The sequence below is a fragment of the Euphorbia lathyris genome, chromosome 5, assembly GCF_963576675.1.
Source record: "Euphorbia lathyris chromosome 5, ddEupLath1.1, whole genome shotgun sequence".
Lineage (NCBI taxonomy): Eukaryota > Viridiplantae > Streptophyta > Magnoliopsida > Malpighiales > Euphorbiaceae > Euphorbia > Euphorbia lathyris.
In genome coordinates, this window is record NC_088914.1 from 5,131,353 (window position 1) to 5,147,435 (window position 16,083).

Sequence of the window (16,083 nt, forward strand, 5' to 3'; positions counted from 1 at the left end):
GTTAGGAATTTGTGTGATTGCATCCATAAACGTCAAATTGATATGCAAATTTTTAAGTTTATCCAAAAACGTTAGAAGTTGTTTATCATAGTCCTTATTTCGGACTTTGTGCGGAAAAGGTGGCTTGGGTACAAAAGTTTTGGTACCTGCGTCAGATGGTGAAATTTTTGTGTTTAAGATATCCTCTTTGGACTTTGGTAAATCATTTCCTGATAATGTTGCATCTTTGGGCATTTCAGACCCTTGATAATTTTTCCCTGAACGAAGAGTAATAGCCTTCACCTGCTCTTTCGGATTTTCTTCCGTATGGCTGGGAAGACTTCTCTCTTTTTGGGATGGAATTGATTTAGCAAGTTGACCAATTTGAATCTCCAAATTATGGATGCTAGATGAGTGGTTTTTAATAAGCTGATCGAATTTATTTTCGATCCGTTTAAAACCATCGTCGTGATTACTTATTTTTCCACTAATAGCATCTATAAACTTGTCGATTTTAGAAGATAAAGTGCTAATCGTATCTCTTGACTGATTTTGATAATTAGTGGTACGATTTTGATTAGCACTAGCATTATTGTTACTGTTATCTTTCCAGTTAAAGTTAGGATGATTCCTCCATCCAGAATTATAAGTATTAGAATAAGGATTATTAGTTTGGTTTTGCCCTTGGACAAAATGTACCTGTTCGATCTCACTCATATTTTCGTAATCCACATCCGTTTGGATTGGATTACCATTGGTATCGCGCGGTGCCATAAATTGGTCAATTTTGTGCGATAAAGCAGAAAATTGGGCTTGTAGCATTGCGACTGGATCAAGTTCAACTATACCTTTAACTGATGGTGAGGCTGAGGATGATGGTTTCGCCACCGGCATATGTCCACGTTCCGCGGGCCACATACTGCTGTTGATTGCCATTTCCTCCAAAAGTTCTCTCGCTTGGGCTGATGTTTTCTTCATAAATAGCCCTCCCGACATAGCATCTAATGAACCCCTAGTTGTAGGATTTAGTCCATTGTAAAATGTTTGCATTAAAAGTTCAGCGGGTAATTGGTGGTGTGGGCATAAACGTTGAAGTTCTTTAAAACATTCCCAAGTTTCATAAAGAGTCTCATTATCATTTTGAGAAAAAGATGTTAACTCTTTTATGACTCTTGCGGTTTTTGCTAAAGGAAAATATTTAGATAAAAATGCTTGGGCTAATTGTTCCCAAGTGGCAAAAGTTGCGGCTGGCATAGAAGTTAACCATTCTTTGGCTCTATCCTTCAAAGTGAAAGGAAAGAGGCGAAGTTTGATTGCTTCTGCAGTCACATCTGGGATTTTAAAAGTGTCACAAATTTCTATGAAATTTGTTAAGTGGGTGTTAGGATTTTCGTTAGGTAACCCGTAAAATGTTACATTATTTTGCAACATATTAAGCAAAGCTGGCTTAATTTCAAATTGATTTGCGGTGATTCTGGGTCTAACGATACTATTGGTTACACCGGCCACACCTGGCCTAGCGTATTCCATAAGTGTTGGTGGGTCTGCCATTTTTTCTGGCTCGGTATGTGTTTTTACTGGGGTCTTATTTTTGTTTTTCTTATTTTTCTTGTTCTTCCTAATGGTTTTCTCAATTTCTGGGTCTATAGGGTCTGGTACAATGCCTGAACTTCGAGAACTGCGCATGAACCTGAAATCTTGCACGAACCAAAACTACCTACAAAACAGAATTTTTGAAAAATAAATAAATTAGTATATGAAAACTTTTAAATTATAAAAGTTAAAATAAGTATGTTTAAACCTAGATTCGAAATAAAACACGAAAAATTTAAAATTTTGTCAAAAATTTTGGCGTTCCCCGGCAATGGCGCCAAAAACTTGTTGAGCGATTTCCGCAAGTGCACGGTATACGCTTGTAGTAATAAAAGATATCGAACCCACAGGGAACGCTTTTTAACTAAAACTTTATTTAATTCGGTTTAATCACGTGTTTAGGTTTAATAAAAGAAATACGTTTAGTTGATGGAATAGGTTTTCGTAAATTAGGATTAGATAGAAGGATTATATCGAGTTTAGAGAACAATTCCGTTTTGGAATTTTGATTACAAAACAGATACTTCCGTAATTGGAATAAAATAGATCTTATTTTCATAAAGCAAAGTAAACAACTTTAACTTTGTGAGATTATGGATATGTAACAATATAGCGATTTACTCAATTAAATGGCTTCGAACCATAGAAATCCCCCTGGCGTTGAGATGATTCCTACCTTAATCAAACTAGTGTTTTATTTCTGATAAGCCGCGATCAGCGATCATGTCATCCATAAAAACTAAATTTGTTAAGTGTTCAACAAAGTTCTTATATGAATAAGATGGAATAGAACGTTTTAATAAAAACACCAATTTATCATTTTGAAAATCATTTTGTCAGAACAATATCAAAATAACAAACAGTAAGAATATATTGAATAAATAAGTATATCATTAATGAAATGTGAATTTTCACAAGTTAACAGAGGAGTAGAAACTTGGATAGCATTGCAACGAAAACTTTGAGATCCGGGTCGTCAATCTTTCTCTCAAACTCCGTAGGTTCGTCAAACCTCATGCGCTTCAGCCGTCAATTCTTCTCGCTGGATCTTCGGAATAGAGACTGGTCTCGTCCACTATCAGAATTAAAACTAAACTAATACTGTGTTTATAACTAATCTAAATACAATTCGTGTACAACACGATTGTTTACAGAAATGAACTCTAACTTTCTGATTCTTTTATGAATCAGAAACTCAACATAACAACTTTCTTCTCTAATTTCTCTAACTTTTCCAACTTTACCAACCTTGATTTCTGAAATGGATCACTTATTTATAGTTGTTGAAGGGTTGTAAATGACGGGTCGTGTCTGCTGGTGAAGGGTCGCTTTTATCCGAACGAACAGACGTGTTTTTCCGATTTCGAACATGTGTTTTGCGTGCAGGAAGGTTCGCTGTCGTGACTGAGATTCTGAAAATCTCAGTCGCGACAGGGGATATATGGGCGAGCTTAAAAACTTCATTTTCCCCCGATCTGGCCTCCGCAAGTCGCGACTGAGATTTTGAGAATCTCAGTCGCGACAGAGAGATTTCTCCCTGGCGTTCGACTGCTTTTCGTCCGCCTCGAGCGTTCTTCTGACTGATATGCATTCTCGGTACGTTTTTAAGGTTTTTCGTCCATTTTAGCTCCGTTTTTGCTCCTATTTGGATTTTACCAAATATTTAGGTACCTTGCATCAAAGAAGTAAATAAAGACGTAACAGTATTCCAAATGAATATAATTAACTCGATTTCAATGTAAATTTAACGTATTTATATATGATATTTTAGGTATATTTTGGGCTTAACACTCTACCCCCTTTTTTCTCAGACGGGTAAAGAATTTCGTTGAAGTCTCCAAATGCGAGAAGAGGGAAACAATGGAGTTCTGACAAATGCCTGAGTAACTCCCATGTGCGGTGTTTGTTTCCTTCTTCGGGCCAACCATAGCAACCAATCCCTCTCCAATCAACTTCGTTATTTATATTTCTGACACAGAAATATATATAGTAGTCTCCATAATTTTTTATCTCCACATTCATATCCTTTTTCCATGCCAGCAGCATCCCTCCTCTTCTGACATGGGGCTGGACACTGAAAAAATCATAGCTATTGAAGTATCGTTTGATTCCGGCTAATTCATGATCATAACACTTTGTTTCCATCAGGAACCAAATATCAGGGCTACTCTTTTTCATCTGCTGTTTTAGCGCTCTGAATGTGCATGGGTTGCCCAGACCCCGCACATTCCAACTGAGGAGTTTCATAATTCCGGGTGGAGCCGGCTCACGGCGTCCACCCCTTCTTTATCATTCTATTCTGCCATTTTTTGTTTCTTTCCCTCATCCATCGGTGTCATTTCGATATCATCCGTCTAGTGGGCGTTTATGCTTCTGCTGACCTTTCTCTAGGCCATTTTCTAACTGGTTTACTTTGTTTGCTCCTCCCCTGGCTAGATTTTTCATTCTGAATTTTCTCTGTTTAAGTTGCCCTTTTCCCACCGTTCCTCCGGTTTCCCCAATTGCAAATTGCAGCACCTTTTCTGGCATTTTTACAGCTTTGATTACTTTAGTGAGGAGCTGCTGGACTACCTCAGGCCCCCCGATCTCGTCATTCGTTGTCACTGGGCTCTCTTGTACCTGGCCGATCGAATCATCAGTTTCAGGTGGTTGTCGCTGGGCTGTAGCCTGTGGGAATAGCTGCCTCCTTGTTGCTGCACTATTTTCAGAGATAGATTCAGATTGGCTTCTGGCCTGTTCATGGCCTTTTTTCTCCTTGAATCCGCAGTTGAAGGACTTGAGTTTGTTCGGTGTTGCTCTCATTCTCGGGCTGTAGGGCCAATCCTCTCCTTCAATATCATTCTCTGCCAACTCGCAGTCATCTTTTACATGGCCTATGATACCACATATATAACAGTAGTTGGGTAATTTTTCATATTGGCATTGGATTATCACAGGGTCTCCTCCACCATTCCTGATCTTGATTACTCTCTTCATTGGTTTTTGCACGTCCAGGCTGATTCGGACACGGATGTACTGTGCCCAGTTGTTTAAGCTTTCTTCATCGATCTTTAGGGCTCTTCCTGCGGCACTTGCTATCTTCATAATTGTTTTCTCCCCTCGGCAATTAAAGGGGATGCCACTTAATCGGAGCCAAAATTCACAGCTGCTTAGGTTAACTTCTGCTAGCTGTGTTATCCCTTCAAAATTTGCGAGAATTACAAGTTGTCTATCGTAATTCCACGGTGCATCCGCCAATACACGTATTTTGTCCCTTTCAGATTCAAAATATATCATAAACATTCCATTACCCCATTCATTCACTTTAAACCCCTTGTTTGTCCGCCAGATTGAGGAGAACGCATTGGCCATTGATCTCAGGTTTAATGGTTTTGTTGAAACTAATCTTCCTATCAGTTTCAATTTGGTATTGGGGTCAGCAACAAGCTCTTCGTCATTGATTATTATTTCTGCTGCATCTTCCTCATCAATTCGTAGCCGTTGCCGCGCGATCTCAAGCTCTTCTCCCATTGATTATTAAAAGTAGCACCAAAGCGGCAAGGCGATTGTTACCTCAGGAAACAGGAACACTACAGGCCAGACGACCGAGAAACCTGAGAAGACCTAATGGAGATTAGGGCAACCAGGCGGAAAACCTCACAGTGGGCATATGATTGAGCAGTTTAACCAAAGGAGAATTTTTTAGAATTAAATATTCACTTAAAAAGTGTGTAACGAGTCTCGAACCGAGAAATCGGATACTATAAAAAAATTAGAATTTTGGAATTTTTATTTTAATATTCGATGAGATAAGAATTAATTATTATCGTGATTTGATGTGCTCTCTGACTTTCTTTTTAAATTTAGGTCCTCTATAATTTCAAAAATTTTAATTTTAATATCCATAGGCATCTAATTAGATATAAATATTATTAGGTTGAAACCGGAAAATATTATTTTATGTTAAGAATTCAACATTTACTACTAACCATAAGGTGTTTCTTTTTCTAGGAAAAAAAAATATATTAATGAGTACTGCAAATGGAGTCAATTTATTTGCTACTTTGAATAAATTGATTGTAACTAACCACTAAATTAGTTGTTAATAAATTTGGTTTGTTATTAAGTTTGGTAATATACTAATTTAATATAAAAAGCTAAAATAGGGTGGGAAGTTTGAATTGGAGTTGCCAAATAAAGTAAAAAGAAAAAATAGGGTGGAAAGTAGGGGTGGACAGAACCGAACCGAGAACCCAAAACCCGAAAAAACCGAACCAAATCAGATCGAATTATATTTTGGTTTGGTTCGGTCCTAATTTTTAAGCTAATTTGGTTTTCGGTTTGGTTCAGTTTGGTCCGGTCCAAAACCGAATAAAACCAAACCGAAATAGAATATGTACTACTCTTAATTTTAAGGTTTTAAATTAATTAACTAATTATATATAGAAAAGAAAAAACAATTAAACATGTTTTTTCTCTCTCAACTAATTATATATACAAAAGAAAAACTAATTATATGATTATTTTCTTTATATAATTGTTTAGTTAGTGAAGGTACAAATAGTTGTAGGTCTCTAGTGCTTTGTTTGGTCCAAATATGAACCAAACCGGACCGGACTAAAATAATTTGGTTCGGCCCAGACCAAACCGAATTATAACTTGGTTTGGTTTAGTCCTAAAAATAGAGGTAATTTGGTTTGGTCCAATCGGTTTGGTTTTGTTTTTGGATCGAACCGGACCATGCTCACCCCTAATGGAAAGTGTGAGTCACGGAGGCACCAGATGAGGCATGTCTGGCGCCTGAGAGTATTGAATTCTGCTTTTTATACTAACAAATATCATTTTTAGTCTTTTGTTAATTAAATTTTTTTTACCCTACAAAATTTTAAAACATTAACTGACTCTATTGGAATGTTATTTTTAGTTTGTTCTTTATCTTATGTGTAACCCAAACAATTACAAACTTTATAATTTACCATTAAGAATGTTCTAAGGTCGGAAATAATAAAAACGAGACTATCGCAATATAAAGTGGCTTTAGCTAGAGCATCCCCTGATGTGTTGATTTGACACTTGACATGAGAATTCTTAAAAACATCACAACTACTTACAAAGTTGGGAGACAGATGCTGATAATAGACCCAAACTCGGATAAGTCTTTAATTTTGCTGTGAAAGCCATTGACAACTCTTTTTGCATCCATTTCCATCCAAACTTTATAAAGAATAAGTATAGTTAATATATTTAATTGTGGTTAAATAGAAAGGGTCAGTGTTGTTACTGTTGATCTTCGTTACCATTAGGAAAAGTCATCTTATATATAAGTTAGTGAGTTTGTTAATTCATTTTCTCATCTTCTTCTCATGTAATTCTTTTATCAAAAAGCATAGTTCTTCTATTATCAGGATGGTATCAGAGTGTTTCCAAATTTTTTACAAATAATGATCTCTTTTTGCATATCCTTTTGTATTCTTTCTTAATGCTCCGCAGATGATTCTTCTGCATTCTTCTTTAATTTGATGCAACTCGTGTTTTTTCTTTTGTTGTGGATCCGCAGATGAGAGGCGATTTGTTTTAATAGACAATCTTGGTGTAAGACAGGAGATGGCTACTTTTGTTCAACAAAAGAATGTCCCTTATCATATAAACAAGCAACCACATAGTTCTTCAACTTCTGTAAAGAAATGTTTCTACTGTGGATTTGGTAATCAAACAGTAGACACTTACTACAAAAATCATGGTTATCCATCGGGCTATTAGAAGAAGAATCATTTTCGTGGAAAATCGAAAGATGTAATGAGCATTCAAGATTATGTGAATACTGGAGACCAGCGCACTGAATGTATTTTAGGGCATTCACCAGGTGTGTTTACTAATGCTACTATTATGTCTGCTTTTACTACAGAACAGGTGCATCAATTTCAACAATTTCTTCAATTTCAAGAGTCTACAAAGGCTAAAGGTTTTCAGCAAGCTGCACGTGTTGCTTCTACTAAGGGCTTTTTTTGGTACTGATCAAGATGTTCAAGTAATTTATTCAGGTGATGTAGTGTTGTTTGTTTTACATAATTCTTAATCTAAAAATGTTTGGATTATTAATACATGTGCTAGTTGTTATATTTGCAATAATTTGTCTTGTTTTGACACTTATGAAGTTGTAATTAATTGGTTTGTTTCTCTTCCTAATAATGTTCAGTTATAAGCTTTTTCTAAAGGAACTGTGAAATTGACAGATGGGTTGATTCTTAAAGATGTATTGTTCATTCTATCTTTTTCCTACAATTTAGTTAGTGTCACTAAGTTAATTTAAGATGTTTCTTGTGAACTCGTTTTTTCAACTAATATTTGTCTGATATAGGATGTGCAAACCAAGATGAAGATTGGTTTAGCTAAGATTGTTGATGGCTTGTAATACTAAGTACATTCTGTTTTTGTTAACTTGGTTGAAAATTTCACTTGTAGTCTTGAATATTTGGCATTTTTGTTTAGGACATTTGTTCAAATCGTGTTTACTTGACATTCAGAAACAATTTCCTAATATACATGTACCGACTAAAAATGTTTGTGGTATATGTCATGAAGTTAAACAAAGGTGTTTAGCATTTCCTGTTTATGTTTCTTCCTCTAATTGTTGTTTTGATTTGGTTATATGGACATATGGGTTCCTACCCATGTTTCTATGCATGGATATACATATTTTTAACCATAGTAAACAATCATAGTTGTTTTACATGGGTTTACATGTGCAAAGCAAAGTCTGAAATCACAGATTTAGTGAAACATTTATAACAATGATTTATACACAGCATGGCATCCAAATTAAAGTTATTCGTTTAGACAATGAGCCTGAATTTATGTTGAATGTTTTTTATGCTAATCACATTATATTGCATCAAACTAGTTGTGTGGAAACCTCACAAGAAACTGGTTTAGTGGAGCGAAAACATCAACATATTCTTAATGTTGCTAAAGCTCTTAAATTTCAGAGTGGTTTGCCGGTAGGTTTTTGGCCATTTTTTATTGGACATGTTGTTCATTTAATTAATAGGCTTCCAACTCCCTTGCTTAAGCATAAAACCCCATATGATATTTTAAAAGAAACCAGACCAGACTACTCTAGCGTAAGGGTCTTTGGGTGCTTGTGTTATGTTAGTACTCTATATAGGGAAAAAAATTGATTCACAAGCACACGAAGTGGTTTTTCTGGGTTTTGTTGATGGAATAAAAGGGTATAGAGTTTATAATTTAGTTGATCATAATGTTATTGTTTCACATAATGTGCGATTTTATGAAACTAAATTTCCGTATTATGAGTCTAGTTCCAAATATTCTAATGTTGGTGTTAGTTTAGAAAGTGCAGGAATAGAAACTAGTTTTAGTTGTTGATCGTGAAACAAGTTTGTATGATATTGATGTTAGTATAGAAAGTGCAGGAATAGATAGTGGTTCTATTATTGATCATCAAAATCCAAGAGCATACACTCATGTACATAGTCAACCACTTCATTTAAAAGATTATCATTGTGGTTTACTTACATATAATGCACATGAACACAAAGACAAAGGCATATATCATCTTATTACTAATTGTTTGTCCTATGAAAATTTATCCATCAAACAGAAAGTTTTTTCCTACTATATTACAAATAAAAAAAATGAACCAGCCAGTTACAAAGAGGTTGTCGAATTCCCAAGATGGCAAGAAGCTATGGCTTTAGACATTCAAGCGTTAGAAAAGAATGATGCATGGGAATTGTGTTCATTATCGCCTAATAGACATAAAATAGGTTCTATATGGGTTTTCGGAATTAAAAGCAAGAGTGATGGGCCAGTGAAAAGATTGATAGCTATGTTACACGCAAAAAAAATGAAATTGATTTCATTGACACTTTCTCTCATGTTGCAAAAATAACCACCATTCGAGTTAAATTAGCAGTACCAGTAGTAAATGGATGGGAATTACAGTAGCTTGGCATCAACAATGCATTTTTTCATGGAGATCTTATTAACGAAATATACATGGAAGTTCCAGAAGGAATCTCAACAAGCATTCCAAATGCAGCATGTCGATTAAAGAAATCTCTATATGAACTGAAACAAGTGAGTCGTCAATGGAACAAAAAATTAACAGAGGCATTAATTCAGTTACAGTTTACACAATCATCTATTGATCCATCTTTGTTTGTTAGGGTTCAAGGAGATAATTTTATAGCATTGGTGGTTTATGTCGATGACATAATGCTTGCTAGTAAGACTCACGCACATATTCAGGAAGTCAAGGATTATTTACATGATAAGTTTAACATCAAGGATTTAGGCGATTTGAACTTTATTTTGAGGTTAGAAGTGTCAAGGAATAAGGATGGAATTCATCTTAATCAGCATAAGTATACAATGGATTTACTTGCAGAATATGAGTTTTTGAAGAGTAAGGCTTGTATTACATCAGTTGTAATCAAAGCTAAGGATTTAGCTAATAATTCACTTCTTTTGGATTCTACATAATACAGAAAGCTCATTAGGATGCTTTTATACTTAAAAAATACACGCGCAGATATAGCATATTCTATGCAACAATTATCTTAATACTTTGAAAAACCACAATAGCAGCACCTTATTGCAGCACACAGAATTCTACGGTATTTGAAGCTTCATCCTGCACAAGGATTATTCTGTCCGATTCATACAACTATGAAAATAAAAGCTTTTGATTATTTAGATTAGGTTGTATGTAAGGAGACTCGTAAGTCTATCACAGGTTATTGCTTTTTAGGGAAGTCCTTGATTTTATTGAAATAAAAAAACAGAATACTCTAAGTCGATTTTCCACAGAAGTGGGGTACCGCGCGATGGCAAGTACATGGGTTCTTTAAAAGATCTTCAGGTTCAACATACATAGTCAGTAAATTTGTATTGTGATAATGTTTCAACGATTTATTTAGCCAAAAATCCAGCATTTCATGAGCGTATGAAGCATATTGAAATCGATTGCCATTTTATTTGATCCAAGATTCAAGCTGGCATTGTTCAATTGCGACCAGTTTGCACAAAGAATCAACTGGCAAATTCATTTATAAAACCTCTTCATGCTCCTTTCTTCAATTTCTTTCTTTGGAGACTTGGACTGCTTGATATTCATAATGTCCAGCTTGAGGGGGGGTGTAAAGAATTAAGTATATAGTTAACATATTTAATTGTGGTTAAATAAAAAAAAGGGTATGTGTTGTTACTATTGGTCTTTATTACCGTTAGGAATAGTCTTCCTGTATATAAGTTAGGTATTATTGCTTAGTTAGTTTACTGAGTTTGTTCATTCATGCTCTCATCTTTTTCTCATGTAATTCTTTTATCAAAAAAATAGTTCTTCTATTATCAAGACCCGCTAACCTACATCTCGGATCCATTGCATCACTTCTTTAAGGCGATATGCTTCAACTATTTTTGGATGCCAACATCCAACCACAAACTTCAGTAATAAGTCAATAGCGTACTTGTCACGTTACGACAAATCATGCACATGTCAATTGTAATCCACTTCCCAGTTCCATTAATTACACACAATAATGAAAGCAACTTTCATAAATTACCTCACACCTCTCAACAAAAAAAATAAGTACGGTATTTTTTAATCATTAATAACCAACATAATTTCCAAGAAACAAAGAATGTGATAAGTAATCAAATTAAACAATAAATATACTTAGTTTTAATCTAATAAATAAACTCAATCTAGAAATATAATAAATCTTAATAAATGTCTATGAAAATGCGAATGGGACGCTTGTACTGGCCAACCTGAATGCATATTAACTATATTGAGCATAAATTTATTTAAATTGAAAGATAATTTTTTGAAAGGGTAATAAACATTATTCACCTCCCTCTAATATTTATATAATCACATTGGACCAACAATTATTTCCCTGAAGCTATTGTTCAACATTAGGAACAAGTTTGACCATATATCTTGATTCTAATTTATATTAACGGTATTTCAACACCTAAGCTTGATCTCTCCATTTCGATTTTAAGTCGTCTTATTGTCTCATCTGAATTCTAGATCTTTGGTTGATAGTTGTTGGTTGGGGTAGGGTCCATTTATGGATGATTTACAAAATTTGGATGGTTCGCTTTAGGATTGGAATGAACATGTGTTCGGTAATATATTTTATCAGAATAAAAGGTTATATGCTTGGAATGCAGGGGTTCAACCGAGACAGGATACACGAGGTTTTCTTAAGCCTAAACGAATTCTCCTTGGTGACTTGAATGAGTTACTTAGGCAGAATAAGTGACATGGTATCAGAAATCATGGGTTCAATGGCTTATGTTTGGTGATCGTATTATGGTATTTTTTCATGCCACTATAATTATTAATCGGTGTCAAAATAAAATTAAGGGGTTGCGTGATTTAGATGGGAGCTGAGTTCGGGATTCAAATTTGTCAAAAGTTATGGAAATGGATTTTTTAAGAGTTTGTATATTGAGGAGGTTGGTGTTGAAACACAAATTCCACTAAAATTTTAATTATGATATAAATCACATTTAAAGATTTAAATTCTCATGTATTTAATTTGAAGAATTAAATTTAGTCTTATTTTATACTAATGAGTTTGCTAAGTGTTGAATATAAACTCAAGTATAAATGACAAATGCCTTAAAAATATCTAAGGCCCAACAGTATAATTGTGGATCCGGAATCAGAAGCCAGAAGACAAGATTTAAGAGAATCAAAGTCAACATCCAGGTGTTTCCGAAATTGGCAAAGGAGAGAAAAGCTAGAAGCTACTGTCAGCCAAACATCTCTCTCACATCACCATTTTGGGAAAGAACATACAACGTCTACAACACGAAGAAATCAGAAGCTGCCCTTGACATGCTGGTCAACACCAGACAAAAGACTGGTTTCATCAATGGCTCTTTCCTCATTTGTGTATATTGGCATTTGCAATTGGAAGTATAGACAGAAGTCATTTGAAGCTTTCCCTCCAATGGGCAAGTTCAAATTCAAACATCTCTACTTCAAAGCTTCCACTATAAAAGCCAAACATAAAGCTCATTTTCGCTGCTCATCCAAAAAAACGCAAAAATGAGATTCAAAGCTTTCAAGTGAAAAAGAGCAAAAGTTAAATACACATCCATAGTTCATACTTGTGTAATTTAATTGAGAGATAGTACTCCATTTGGGTTTTAGATTAGAGCAAAATCATCTATTGTAAAAAGATCAGAAGCTCTTTTGTTTGCTTCGGTTATAAGTAAACATATAAAGAGATAAATAGTTGAGTGTGGATTGTAAAGAAAGGTACTTTACAGAACCTCTGTATCTATTGTAAAGGTTTGTGCTCTACCGGTAAAGAGTTCAGTAGTGGGTTAAAATTCAGAAGAAGGTATTCTAAGGAATGGATGTAGGCAGGAGGCCAAACCAGTATAAATCGTCGTGTAACCCTTTCTAACTCTACCTTTACTTACTTCTGATTATTGCATGCTTTATTGATAATCTCATATATAAAGCTCCAACTATTGTGCATCAATAGATCGTTAACCTTAAGTCTATACAGAAGCCCCTTTGATTGAGTTGTCTTCCTTAAGCAAAAGTTAGAAGCAGAATCATGCTCTATTGACTGATTAACTAGGTAAATGGAACTTGCCTCTAATTTTGAAGTATTACTTCTGTGTTGTGCTATTGAACTTTAAGTGAGAAAAATTATAAAAGGTTAAAATTAACCAATGGTTCCATTCACCCCCCCCCCCCCCAGAACTAATCTAACCTCACAAGGGACCAACAATTGGTAATCGACCTCTCTTCCATTTGCAATGTTCCTTTCCTACTAAGATGTATTACTTTATTGAGGATTTATGTCACCTTTTCACCTCGGACGAGGTCCATCGCACGCTTTTCTCCATGGACCTTTCAAGGCCATGAGTCCTTATGAGTTCGTGTCATTTTTTACCATAAATTTTGGGGTTCAGTTAGCCTTTCCACGTGTGCATGTGCGTTGTGCGCTTTGAATAAGGGGTGTTTGAGGATCACATCAATGAGACTTTGATTACTCTCATTCCTAAAGTTGCTAATATGGATAGTTTGTCCCACTTTTTCCCCATACGCTTGTGTAATTTTGTTTATAAGGCTATTACAAAGTGTATTGTTAATAATTTGAAGCCTCTTTTAGTGATATTGTGGGCCTACTCACAACAATTTCGTTCTTGGTCAAAAGATTACTTATAATATTATCCTTCTTCAAGAAGTTATCTTCTCTCTAAAAAGACGGCAAGATAGGAAGGGGTGTATGGTTTCAAAGTTAGATTTGGAGAAGGCTTATGATTATATTAGTTGTAATTTCCTTCACGACACTCTAATTGAGCTCACTTACCTGCTATGTTAATTAATCTCATTCCTGCTTGTATTTCCTTATCTCTGATGAATGTTTTTTTGAATGGGGAAAAGACTCAAGGTTTTTCTCCGTCTCAAGGTCTTCGGCAAGGCGACCCTCTTTTCCCTTGTTTTTTTATGCTTTGTTTAGAGTGACTGAGTCATTTAACCTACGATGATATTTTTGGTCATTCTTGGAAGCCTTTTAAAGTTTCTCGGTTGGGGCCGACTCTTTCTTACACCTATTTTGCTGATGATATTGTTGTAATGTCTGAGTCTTTTCTTACCAATATCACGTTATTTAAAATGTGCTATCTCAATTTTGTTAGTGGTTAGTCTTTCCAAGTCTTATGTCTTCTTTTCTGATAATACTTCTATTAAGGATCATGATTCTATCTATTTGGAGTTAGATATCGATTGTACATCTGATTTAGGGCGATATTTTGGTGCTTTTAACATTCAATTGCTTGATGTAGTGCACTCTGGGGTCCTGATAATAATTTTGTTTCTTTTTATTAGCGTAATGCTAATGGTTGGGACTAGTTCGCCTAATTTCTCTACTTCCCCATTACGTTTTTAAGCTTGCTTTCCATGTGATTTTGAATGATGAACATGAAGGATGGCTGGTTTTAGAGCACGTCTTTATCGAGGAAGTTTAATGTCATGTCCGCCTATGACTTATTGTGCTAAGTATGCCTCTAGGACTTGTTCAATGTTAAGCTTGGATTGGAATTCTATTTGGAAGTTGAGAGTTTCTTAGTGCATTCGTTATTTTATGTTGACAGTTCTGCACGATAAGCTCCTAACGAACACGAACCGTGTTAACTGTCATCTTTGTTCCAATGACCATTGTTCGTCTTGTTCGACGTCGAAGACTATGCTCCACCTTCTTCATGGTTGCTTTTATGGCTTGTGTAGTGTGGAATTCGTTCAAACTATTGGTTGACGAGGGAAATTTTTTTTAGTAGATCTTTCGGGTTTGCTCCCATCGAATATGAGATTTGCTTATCACTAGAATTCCATTAATTGGTCGATGTTATTTGCAACGCTTTGTTGTGGATTTGGTGTAGGTTAAATTTGGAATATTGAAATACTAAGTCTAATAACATGTATAATAAGATCTACTTTCTTGTGTCCCAAGCTATGTAATTTGAGAAAGCTTATTGTTCACAAAGCGGGAGCATCCTGGTTGCTTTCAGGAGATATTGGTTGATTGGAAGCCTCCGGATATTGGATGGATCAAGGTGAATTGTGATGGTCCTAGTAAAGGGAACTCGGAATTTGCCTCTGCAGGTGGTCAAATCCGTGATAAAAATGGACTCTAGTTATGAGGGGTTGCTTGCAACCTCAGCATTTGTTTCACATTTCTTATTGGGTTTTGGGGTCTATTATGGGTTAGCTTTAGCCTGGAACTTGGGGCTTCCCAAGTGATTGTGGAGTTGGATTCTCAAATGCTGGTCAAATTTGTCTTTGACTCTCAGCGATCTTCGCATCAGTATCATTAGATTGTTGAAGGGCATAAAAACTTATTGAAGAAAAACTGAAATGTCAGAGTGGAGCATACCTTCCAAAAGAATAATCAGATAACTGATCGGATAACGAACTTTACAAAAACTTTATCATTGGGTCATCACGAGTGTAGTGATTCATCTACAGACCTCCAAAATCTCATGGCACCAGGGGGGGAGTCCAGCATGGGGGCAATTGTCCCCACTGACATTTGTATTTTTTTTAAATCCATGTATTAATTTTGAAGTTTTAGAGCTTTTTCCCCCTTCATTAATGGAGGTTTAGGGTTTACTAGTTTTATAATTGAGGATGAATAATGGTTTTAAATTTAATATTATATTTTTATTTTTTTAATTCTGTTTTAAAGCAAAACAACGTCGTTTTATTTAATTAGAACTATGTCGTTTTATTTACAATAAAAATAAAAATAATAAAAAGTAAATATTTAAATGTAAAACTAAATAGGTCCTAAAACAAATCATCGGTCTCTCTTACTCTCTTTAATCTTTTTAGTTCTCCTTCCTCAATTCCTCTTTCTTCTTAAGCCTAAATTGAAATCTCTAATCCTAAGTAAGATTAAATCAAAAGTGACAGCCAATCCCTCCGTAATTGGATCGTTGGTCCAGCACTCCATCTCCGATCTTTGTCTCTCT

General features: G+C 35.2%; 1 non-coding gene across 1 annotated transcript; it reads left to right on the forward strand.

Annotated features, from left to right (window-relative positions):
* Positions 1–1,045: 1,045 nt before the first annotated feature.
* Positions 1,046–1,152, forward strand: LOC136231562 (small nucleolar RNA R71). Its single transcript, XR_010689935.1, has one exon. It is a non-coding gene; the product is annotated as a small nucleolar RNA R71 (small nucleolar RNA).
* Positions 1,153–16,083: the final 14,931 nt, after the last annotated feature.